The following is an 11175-nucleotide window of genomic DNA, read 5'->3' as shown; positions in this document are numbered from 1 at the left end:
CTCTACTTCTATGAATTCCCTTCAAAAAGTCCTTCCCTAATGACTCTTTACTCTTCTCATATATGGATTATGTGTGGATAAGAGTTTTACCTTTTTGTAAATCCTGCAAGAATGTTTCTAGCACCTTGATGCCCATTTTAGGATAGTTATTGTCCTTTGTTTTCAATGCTGAAGCCTCAGTTAAAATTCTGAGAAAAAAGAAAAGTCCCTTTTTATTTACTGTTGTGACCACTGTTAGCCAACTGTTAGGCTGAATGCAAAGGTAACTTACGAAGATTCCAGAAGATAAAAGCTCTTTAAAGGAAAGTACCAAATCTCTACAGTAAACTTTTCCCCACCTACAAATTTTCCCCACCTACAAATTCCCCATCTAACCAAACTTAATTCTGGATAAGAATGTGTGAAAGAATCCAAAAAGTCTAGTTGTATTTTAGAGCCAAACATTGACTAAATAGATTCTTGAGTGCATGAATGAATGGAGAGAATGGGTGAAAGAATGACCAAATGAAGGCCATCTGAGAAGCTATTTACTTTACAGCCGTTTCTTCTCATTTCATCAGGGGAGTCCTGTGAGACTCTGCCTCATACCAGTAAAAATCACTCACACTGTAATTCATACTTATATCCTGCAATGCAACTGAATGATTTTTTTTTTCACAGCTGCTTTCCAACAGATAGTAGGATTCTATTTGGCCAGTGCAAGTGTGGCTTTGATTTTCCTCAGTGTCACCATGAATTGTGAGGAACACACCCATCACTACAGCTAGCACTAAGGAGGTCATGTATGATGTCTGGACCCTGCATGATAACAAGCTAAGGAAAATTGCAAATAGAAAATCATCTTCTGCCTACTATTCTGAAAGGCACAGTTTTCAAATAAATTGAGTTGTAAAAAGTGAGTCTTTTTGAAAATGTAGAGAAACAAGAGGAAGCACTAGAAGATTCTTTCCCTGTTATTTCAACAGCTTTTTTTGATATTAAAACTTCTCAGAGTTCAAATTTCTCAAAAGCCTGTACTAAAAAATGGAGTGAGAAAAATCTTGAACTTCTGCAAATATTCTTACTGAGCAAGGGCTCATGCCTGATGCACACAGAAGTCAATGCCATGTGTATTAGTTAGGGTTCTCTAGGGAAACAGAACCAACAAGAGATATCTGTGAATATAAGGTTTTATAAATGTGTCTCATGCAGCTGTGGGGATGCAAGAGTCCAAATTCTGTAGGCAGGCAGCAAACTGGCAACTTGGTAAAGGTGTTCAATTAACTCCTCAGGAAACGTTTCGCTGGCTAGCCAAAGAAGTGAAGCTCCTCTCTCTCTCTCTCTGTCTTCAACTGATTGGATTAAATCCATCTGATTGAATTCTCTCATTGCAGAAGACACACCCTTTGTTGATGTAATCAGTCACAGGTCCAGTCACAAAAGTCCTTGCAGTAACGGTTAGGCCAGTGCTTGCTTGACCAGACACCTGGACACCATCACATGAACCTAACCATCACATCATGACATAGCGATTTCAAGAAAAGAAAGAACTTTAATGCAAGTGGTGACAGGAGTCCCCAGCTCAAATCTGTCCCGCTGAGCCTAAAGAGTTTAGAATTTTTATGGGATTAAAACAAGGGGAGGTAGCATTGTTCCCATTACAATAACAAGTATAAATCACTCAGTTAAATGGCAATAAGCTACAGTAACCATTACAACAGCAAGCATAAACAATTACAATATCATGTAAAGGAGTGGAACTAAGCTAAAGTAGCCATTACAATAACAAGTAAAGTAGCCATTACAATAACAAGCCATTACAATAGCAAGTCAGTTGCTGACTGTAGTCAGCTCTTATTTTTGTTCATTCCTCAATCTTGAGGGATCTGAAGATGTCCATTCTAGCTGCTTCAGGCTGAGGAGGGATGTAGGTATTATAGAGCAGAAGAACAGAGTTGTTTTGCTTGAAGCTGAAGATATTCATGAGTTAATGGCTGTCATTCTTGGAGGGACTGGTACCCTTGGGTTTCAGGACTTAATTGGCATAGGAACAATTCAGAGGCTTTAAGTCTCTGAGAAACAAACTTAAGTAAATTGAAAATTAGAGGTTTATATAAAAGAAGTAGAAGAATCATGATTATAACCATGTCACATTGGGGAAATAACTTTTCATAGATTCCCAAATAGAGTCCTTAGAGAGGGGGTGGCGGTTGGTGGGTTGACTCTTTGTAGCCATGTGGCTTGTTTTTGGTGTCTGGATGGCACTAGGGTTTTCAGGAACATTGTTGCTTGAGACTTTGCATACTGTGGCAGTTTGCAATATCTTGGCTGAGACCTGCATAAGAGTAACCTCCAGAATGACCTCTCTACTCCATTTGAAATCTCTCAGCCATAGAAACTATTTTATTTCTTTTACATTTCCTCCTTTTGATCAAGATATTTCTCAGACAGCATTGCTGATCAACATTTGTTATTAATCCCTCAGCATCAGGGAGGCTCATCCCTGGGAGTCATGTCCCTTCTTGGGGGGTGGATAGTGAGTTTATTTGCAGAAGTTGGCTTAGAGAGGTGCCAAAAAACATTTGAGCAACAAGGAAGTTTTCAGGGGGTGACTCATGCATTAATTATAATTAGGCTTAGTTTCTTCATTACAGAAATAAGTTTTGTAAGTGTTAAGCCTCAAGATCGAGGGCTTGGCTCACTAGCATATTTCCTTTTATGAGGCAAAGCTCATATGTTCCAGAGTTTATTTTCATAGGTCTCCCTGTTACAAGTTTCGATGAGACAATTTATGTTTTCTAGGAGTGGATTTTAGATTTAGACTTTGCAAAGTTCTTCAATTACCGTTTCAGTAAATTGGGAATCCATATTACTTAAGAGAATCTTAGAAATTCCCCAGTTGTGGAAGTTTACATTTTTCATGCTTTCCTTCCCCAGTCCCTCAAGGGACCTTATAAATATTTTTTTCAATTTTATGCCCAAAACATCATGAAAAGCACAAAGGTATTACATTAATCTATACAGAATACCAAGATCTCATTCCCTATTCTAGGTTTCATGTCAAATAAAGCTGTTAGGTTGTTCAAATAAACTGAGCAGACAGGTTAAATCAGATAGTGTGCCACAGAAAGTTTAATTTTCTGGACAAAATAAATCTCTCTTCCTTTGGTCTCACACAGAAATTAATGTCCCAAAATACAGACAATATCAAACTTTACACTGTATCCTGATTCACCTTAGTCCCAAGCAGATCAGTCCCATTCACATCCCCAATTGAAGTCTGATCCCTTCTTCAGTTTCTTCAACAGCTGCTGCATGGAGTAACACTGCTGCTTCAGTACCTCCAGACCTGGAGAACTCCAACTCTGAGCCTTAGGTGTTGCACAGACACCAAAGTTCCAGGGAACTACCAGGTCACACACAAGGAGCAGAGCACCTCAAAATTTAGAAATAACTACCAAAGCCCAGAAACAAATGTGACTGCTGCAAAAGCTTACATTCTAAGCCTTAATTCCCTTATGAGCATTTTCCAAATGAAGCTATTTCCATAAATGAAAACATTTGACAGTTAACTTATATTGAAGTCATCAACCACAGACCATAGCTGAAGTTTTGTCCTGTCTCACCTTTACCCTTTGACCAGGGTTACAGTTAATTAACAGGTAATTTACATACTTTCCTTGCTTCTCTCTTAAGTTCCCTTTTGGTGGAAGATGAAGTTCTGATCTGTGACTGACTGCATGTACTTTTAGAGAAGCATCAGAGTAAGACAATGTAGCTAACAAGGAAATTTGGTTGTTTCTGTGACATGTAACATTTTTCTAAGAATAACTAAAACTATGACCAGCAATACTATACTGTTGTCTAATATCATGCAAATCAGTATCAGATCATAACATGGACAGTGAGAACATTGTCAAATCCCTAGGAATTTTATACAATCTCTAAATACACGAATAACATTTCACTCATATAAACACAACCAACAGGTTAGAAAATCCCTTTTAATTTTTATACTTCCCATGCAACTCATAACATATCAAATGAACCTAACTATCTCCAGCACCTCTCTTTTTACAATGTGAAAGAACAAATCTTTTCCAACCCTTTGAACTATAGCTTCTAAACTAGAATGAACTCGCCAAAGTACGTTTTTCAGATGTAGTGTCTCTTAGTGAGCATGGAGGTATTAGTTCCTAGGACTGACATAAATTCTCACAAACTGAGTGACTTTTGACAATAGAAATGTATTCTCTCACGGTTCAGGAAACCAGAAGTCCAAAATCAAGGTGTTGGCCAGGTTGGCTCCTTCTGGAAGTTCTGAGGAAGAATCCACTCCACACCTCTCTACTAGCTCCCGTGGCTGAGGGCAATATTTGGTGCTCCTTGGCTTGTAAACATATCACTCCAACCCTACTTCCACCTTCACAGAGTCTTCTGTGTCTCTGGGTTTTCTGCTTTTTGTCTCTTTAATGACTCTGTCATTGGATTTAGGACCCACTCTAATCCAGAATGATATCATCTCAAGATCTTTACCCTAATTATCTCTGCAAAGACCTTATACAAAATAAGGTTGCATTTTGAGGTCCTAGGTGGACACGAATATGGGGGGCTGGGGGAAGGATGCTATCAAACCCCTACAGAGGCTTACTTCTTCTCACTGAATTGCAGTACAAAGTGCCTGGCCACTACGTGCTTTATTACACTGAGGATCTGCATAAGCACCAGTGTTTACCACATTATTTGGGTCTGAATATAGTGTCCACACAATCTGATAGGATTCCTCAATGATGCTAATCATGGCTTCTTGTCTTTTCCTTCTTCCTTCTCGATTAAATTCCTTCATTTGGAAGAATAGCCCTTGTGTTTAAATAAAAAATTTAATTAAACATACACAAAAATACATGGAATGTGCAAAAAGCCATCACCAAGATCCTATAATGAGAAATATTTTTCCACACTTGTTTCATTTTTTTGCTGAAGTATTTTAAAGAAAATCCTAGATATCATATTATTTTATTCATACATACTTTAGTATGCATCTCTAAAAATGACACATATTTTCCTACATGCCATACAATACCATTATACCCAACAATAATTCTTGGGTGTTATCTAACACCCAGCTCTTTGTGTAAAAATGTCTTCTGATGTTTTTGGTTTATTTAAATCAGGATCCAAATAGGCCCACACATTTAATTAGATTGTTATGTTTTTTCAATCCTCTTTAATCTCGTACAGGGTTTTTCAACAGTTGTATTATCGACATTTTGGACCAGTTAATTCTTTGTTGTTGGGGGCTGTCCTGTGCATTGTAGGTTGCTTAGCAGCATCCTTGTCTGCTACCCACTAGATGCCAATAGCACCCCCCAAGTTGTGACAATCAAAAATGTCTCCAGACATTGTCAAATATCCCTTTTGGGGCAAAATCACCCTCTGATGAGAACACTGATCTGGTATAGGGAGAAGACCCAGGGACACACAGAAGGGAAGTCCATATAGATACTATATAGTATAGTCCCTCTATATAACATATAATCCACATGCTATTTGATATTGATTTGTGGGAGAAATTAGATGAAGAATCCTGTAGAATGTCCCTCTCCTAACGGTGTCATATGACTTATTCTTCTATCCCCTATTCCTGTAATTGGAAACTATGAGAGGATTGGTTAGCTTCAGTTATGTTCAAATTTTTGATGAAAAAAGTTTCATAGTTGGTGCTATTTACTGTATTTTACATTGTATCATATAAGGAGGCCCACTATTTCTGATTGTATCATAATTAGTGATGCTAAGATTGATCAGTAAGTTCACATGGTGACAGTATGATCACTTCATTGTAAAGTTCTCCATCAACCTTTTATTTAATGGTTTCATCTGTTGATAACCTTTTCCTGTATCAACTATTTCATTAGGTTTTAAATGGATATTTTAAAATTCTATCATTGCTTTATATTTATTGACTGAAAGTCCTTTGTAAAGAACTTTCTCCCATCAACTATTTGATTACCCTAAAGTATAGCTCATTCAGAAAGGCAGGATAAAATCTTAATTAATTATTTTTAATTACCAATTTTGAAAATAAGCATTGTGAACTAGATTTCAATAGTGACTAGGCTGTGCACATGTGTGTGTGTTTGTTTTCTTCTGTTCAATTTTTGATTCTGTAATATTATGAACTCATGGATTTTTTTATATATTCAGTGTGTTTTGATCAAATATAGTCAATATTCTTTTTGAAGCTCAATTTTTGTCCTATATCTGGCAATGGAAGCTTCTTTCATGTTTTGTTTTGTTTTGTTTTTCCCAAATAAGAAAGTTTAGTAGTTCTTTCAGTGAGGGTCTTAGTCTTTGAATGTCTGAAGAAGTCTTTATTTTGACTTCATTATTAAGGGTCATATAAATTTTATAAATTTGCCATTATCTTTCAGTACTTTGAAGAAAATTATCCACTGTCTTCTGAAATCTACTGTTCTGTTGAGAAGTCTATTATCTTTTTGATATTCTCTTACAGGTATTTTCTCTTTTTCTGTCTGGTAGTTTTAAAAAAGTTTTCTCCCTTAATTCTCAATGTTCTTCCATTTCACTATGGAATGTCAAGAAGTGGTTTTTTTTATTTTTGTTTTTTTAATATTTATCCTTCTTGGGTGGTGGTATGCTTGGAAACGTTCCTATTGAATTGAGAGCAAAAAGACAAGAGTCAAGTAACAAGAATGGATATAATGTTGGAAGCATATTTATGCTATGTGGAGCTACTGAAAAATGAAAATGAAACCTAACTGCGTATTCTGAAAGTTAAGTTAAAAGGGTAAATAGGATGGGCTTTATTTACGGTATTTATTTGACACTGAATACATACATAAAATATATTTGGTATTCTGGAATTTTCCTATAGAAACAAAAAGCTAAAATCTTTTGCCCCATAGTATAGAGGAGCACCGTGCACTGGTTGTTCTGAAGCTGAGTATCTGTACAGGCAATTCTGGCCCTCTTACAATTGCTTTCCCATTTCAAGGACCAAAACATTCCTGATTGAGACATATAACACCTGGTGGGTAGCTATGGAAGACTCCTTGCTCAGTCTCATTGGCCCTATATTAAGTGTATTTGAAGGTTTTTGCCCTCAAGGTAAATGGTTTTAGTTCTCCCTCTGTGCTTTCCCTTATACAATGACCTCGGAATATGGCAACGTGAGTGTTGCCTAAATTGTCTGAATGAAAGTGAAGGTAGTAGCCATAGCCTTAGGATTCTTAAACTTCAAGTGAGGTCAGACCTCAGAAGCATTAAGTCCCAATTTTGCAACCCATGGGATAGCCTAGAATATTTTTGTTTTCTCTTGGTGGTGGTCATAAAGCACAAGCAGAGAATTTGAAAGTTGCCCGGAAGTCTGGGAGCAGGATTTTTTACCTGCACCTTTTTGGAGAGAAAGTCTGGTCTTCCCTAGACAATATAAGAGAGTCTCTCTTTTCACTGGCATATGCTCAACCTTTAGTGAAGGCACCTACTTTCAATTTTGCATAAAGCATCTGATTTCAGATCAGCCAAAGCTGAAGTGAAATGGACTTGGTAAATCTCAAACGAATACCTCTGTGGGAAAACTCATCCTAGTCCTCATAGAGGAGTAACAGAGGTTAGGTTGGCCTGAGTTGAGATGGATATGATCAGAAAGGAAAGAACCAATCAAGAAATAAAAATGGGATGAGTCATGGGATACTTTTGGAATGTGAAAACAGAAGTAGTTTATCTCCATGTTTTTTTTTTCCTGGGGAGCTTGAAAAGATGCAGAACATGAACTCTCCCAACCTTACCTCACTTTCTTAGTTGCTACCTCTAATGTTAGTTTCTGGAATAGTCTTGTGAGGGGGTGAGACTAGGACATATGGTCTGCAGCTGCCTTTATCTGGGCTCAGAGAAAGGCATCTTGTATGTGCTTGCAAGGAGAGACGGAACCTAGATCTCCAAATGGGCTTGTGTAGCTCCCTTTGATGACAAGGTAGATTACATATTAGCAGTTTCCTTGCTCAAGAAATTACACCAGGATGATTCCAGTCCCTAATAGAATAGCTGTTCCTTCCAGGCCACTCCACTCCCTCTGTGACTCCCAGCCCAAACCTGGGTGGCTATTCCTTCTCCACCTCCTTTGTTCTTCCAATTCCTGCACCTGTTGCCCATCAAAAACCTGTCTTCCTGCTTGTGAACTTCTGTGAAGTGATGTTACACTTGACTCCTTGAGGAATGTGTGTTGCTTCAAGGTCATCGCCCACATTTTCTTTCAAATGCATATAGTGTAAGAGAGTGAGCTCCGACCACATTTTAGGTAAGCCTCTTTTCTATACTGTATCTGCCACGGTACAACTTTACCTGCAGTACGAATATACCAGCAATTATGCTTTCCTTCCAGTAACTGGCTATAGAAATTATATACTCTTATTAAACCAGTCTCAGCAGTTGCACTGTATCATAACTTCAATTTATCACAGTTCCTACCTGCAATGCAACCACGGACCCTCCTGAATCCCTGAAAAACAATTTTCTTTTCCTGTTCTTTGTTGTTTTCTGTATAATTTCCCCTTTATAAACCCTTACAATTGATTTGAATTATGCTCTCCTCCACTCCCAACTGGAGAGGCTTCAGAGACTTGGGATGATGGGAGATTGTTCTCTTCCCTTTCTAGTTGACTCTTTTCTGCCTCCCTTATTCTTCCTTCTGCCCCTCTCCTGCTTTCTTGTCACTGGTTTCTCCAGCACCCATCTACTTTTCCTTTCTCGCCTCCTTTGCTCTGTCTTGCAGTGCCCTCTAAGAAAAGTGTTTAGCAAGAAGAAGGTCTTTGTATACTGGTATTAATTTCTTCTTTGGCTGAATTTTTAGCTTTTGTGTAGTCTCTGCAATTCTGCTACAGTAATATGCCATGGAGGAAAGCAGGACACTAGGGAAAGGAGAGAGTAAATTGAGAGAAGAAAGAGAGCAACAAAGAAGGATAGGGGCCCAGAGAGGACCTCAAACAAGCTAACATTTGGGAGTAAACTCTAAAATTAAACACATTTTCACAATATTTTACTGTTTACAAAGTGCCTCTTACATTCATTATCTGATTAATCTGTGGCATTGTTGTGTTTCTTCACATTTTGCAGATGGGGAAATCAAGGCTATAAATTAAGAATAATATAAACTGTGAAGATGCAGATTGTAAACGTCAGAGTTGGGATTGGAGCTTTCTGACTTCAGCTCTCTTTCTCTTTCCACCAGTCCACAATGCCAGGAAAGATGAGAGCTTTGAACTCAGGGAATTCAAGCACCTTGTACAAGGTGTGCTTTTCTCAAATTCAAAAAACTAGGTTAACATGACTTATTTTTCTTCTGATAACAGAACAATTTAAAAATTGTATTACAGTAACAAGGAGTGAATTACTTTCCAAAATGGAAATTTCCCTTAGTAGCCAGTACAAGTAAAAGTATGGAAGAGTAAATCTGATTCATATTAATATAATATTAACTGTTAAAATTCCAGGGGCATTGACAGAGCATTAGACCAAATTTCCAAATAGGCAGGGAGCTCTTTTTCTAGAACTGCTTTGCTGCAGTCCCGCAGTCCTGTGAAGTCAGGAAGGTGGACATGGGGACCATTCAGGGACACGTCCAGCAAGGGAGGTACACAGTGGGTCATTTTCACTCTTTGTGGTTTCAAAATCATACAGATTACACTCTTCTCTGTCCTTTCTGAATTGCTATTTTACCTAAAGCACCTCCAGAATTACCAGGACAAACATTCTGAGTAAGGAGCTTACTGAATTTAAGTGGTCTAGACAGCAGATTCCTGTGTCATTGTGTTTGGAAAACAATCATTTAAGACAGTTTTCAGGCAGGGGAAAGACCAGCCCAACAAGCTGCTAAAATGGCAGGTGTCATCCGAAACCCTGCAGCCATTCTGACAAGAAGGGGTTCAGTTAGGAACCTCAGCAAGAAGCTCTGGCCAGGGGGCCTCATTTTGCCAGGATCCTGCCCCACAGTGTCAGGTTGCAGCTGTCCCCCAAACTTGCTCTGTAAATAGGCTGCAAGCATTACTTAGAAAATTCCAACAAACCACCAAAATGTCTGAGATAAGAGGCTCTTTGTAAATTACAGAGAAAAATAAAGGACAGCAGCATAATTCTATCTCTAAGCCAAATCTGGATAATGTTAAAGGACTTCCAAATAGCACCATTTAACCCTTCTTTGCCAGAAGTGCAAGCAGGTGCACTGGGAAGGATGTCTGTCTGCCTGTCTGTCTGTCTCTCTCTTTCTGTAGAAGCAAAGCAGGTAGCAATGTTCTTTATCTCATGAACTGTGGCATAAACTGTGGAAAGGGAAAGGAAGAAAAAATGTGGGAAGAAAAAAGTAGAGCAAAGTAGGAAGATGGTAAGGAAATGTCCCACTCTTAAATACCTAAAAAAATATATATAATGCTAATAGAGTCCATTCATCCTGACATTTCCATTGCCCTTCACACCCATCATGTCCACGTGTTCCCTGCTGTCCAAATTCCAGTCATGGTTGAGGCATACACCCTCAACTCCCTTGCTCCTCTCTCCTTTCTTGGAACTCACCTGGCAAATCCTAACTCTGATGGAAACCAACTCTGCCTACTTCATGCTGCTGCCCCCTCAGCTGAAAGTGTTGGGGCAAACATATAACCAGGGTGACTGGACTTACTTTAAATTCGTGATCACGGGTGGCCCTCCCTGCTGCCAGTCTGTTCCCCCACACAGCCCCATGCCCTTGGTCGGCTCCTTCACACCTGCCGCCCCTTTCAACTCTCAGCTTATCACCTTGCTTCTATCTTTTTTTCTTTTTTAAGAATTAAAAACATGTTATTTCTGCTATAAGAAGCACTAAAAACTAATATCAGGTAACGATTAATGAAAAGTAGAACTTAAAGTCATGAAAGGGAAGGCTATACAAGAATGAACATTACAGTGTTGAGGGAAATGAACAAGGTTTCACATGACTAACAGAGCAGAGGAAGTCACTGTTCTCAAAGGAGCATTTGAATATGCATGCCTTGGTAATACAAAATACCTTGATCAATTTTTACTATTTATCTTTTCGTAAAGATAAAAAAATGAGGCATCATTTCCTCACAGTGGCTGTATGTGGGGGATCTTTACCACCAAAATCATAATAATCACTTAAAACATATTTTAAAGTTAGAATTG

This window comes from Choloepus didactylus, chromosome 4 (genome assembly GCF_015220235.1).
Source record: "Choloepus didactylus isolate mChoDid1 chromosome 4, mChoDid1.pri, whole genome shotgun sequence".
Lineage (NCBI taxonomy): Eukaryota > Metazoa > Chordata > Mammalia > Pilosa > Megalonychidae > Choloepus > Choloepus didactylus.
The sequence above is the reverse complement of the archived record's forward strand: the minus strand, read 5'-3'. Positions refer to the sequence as shown.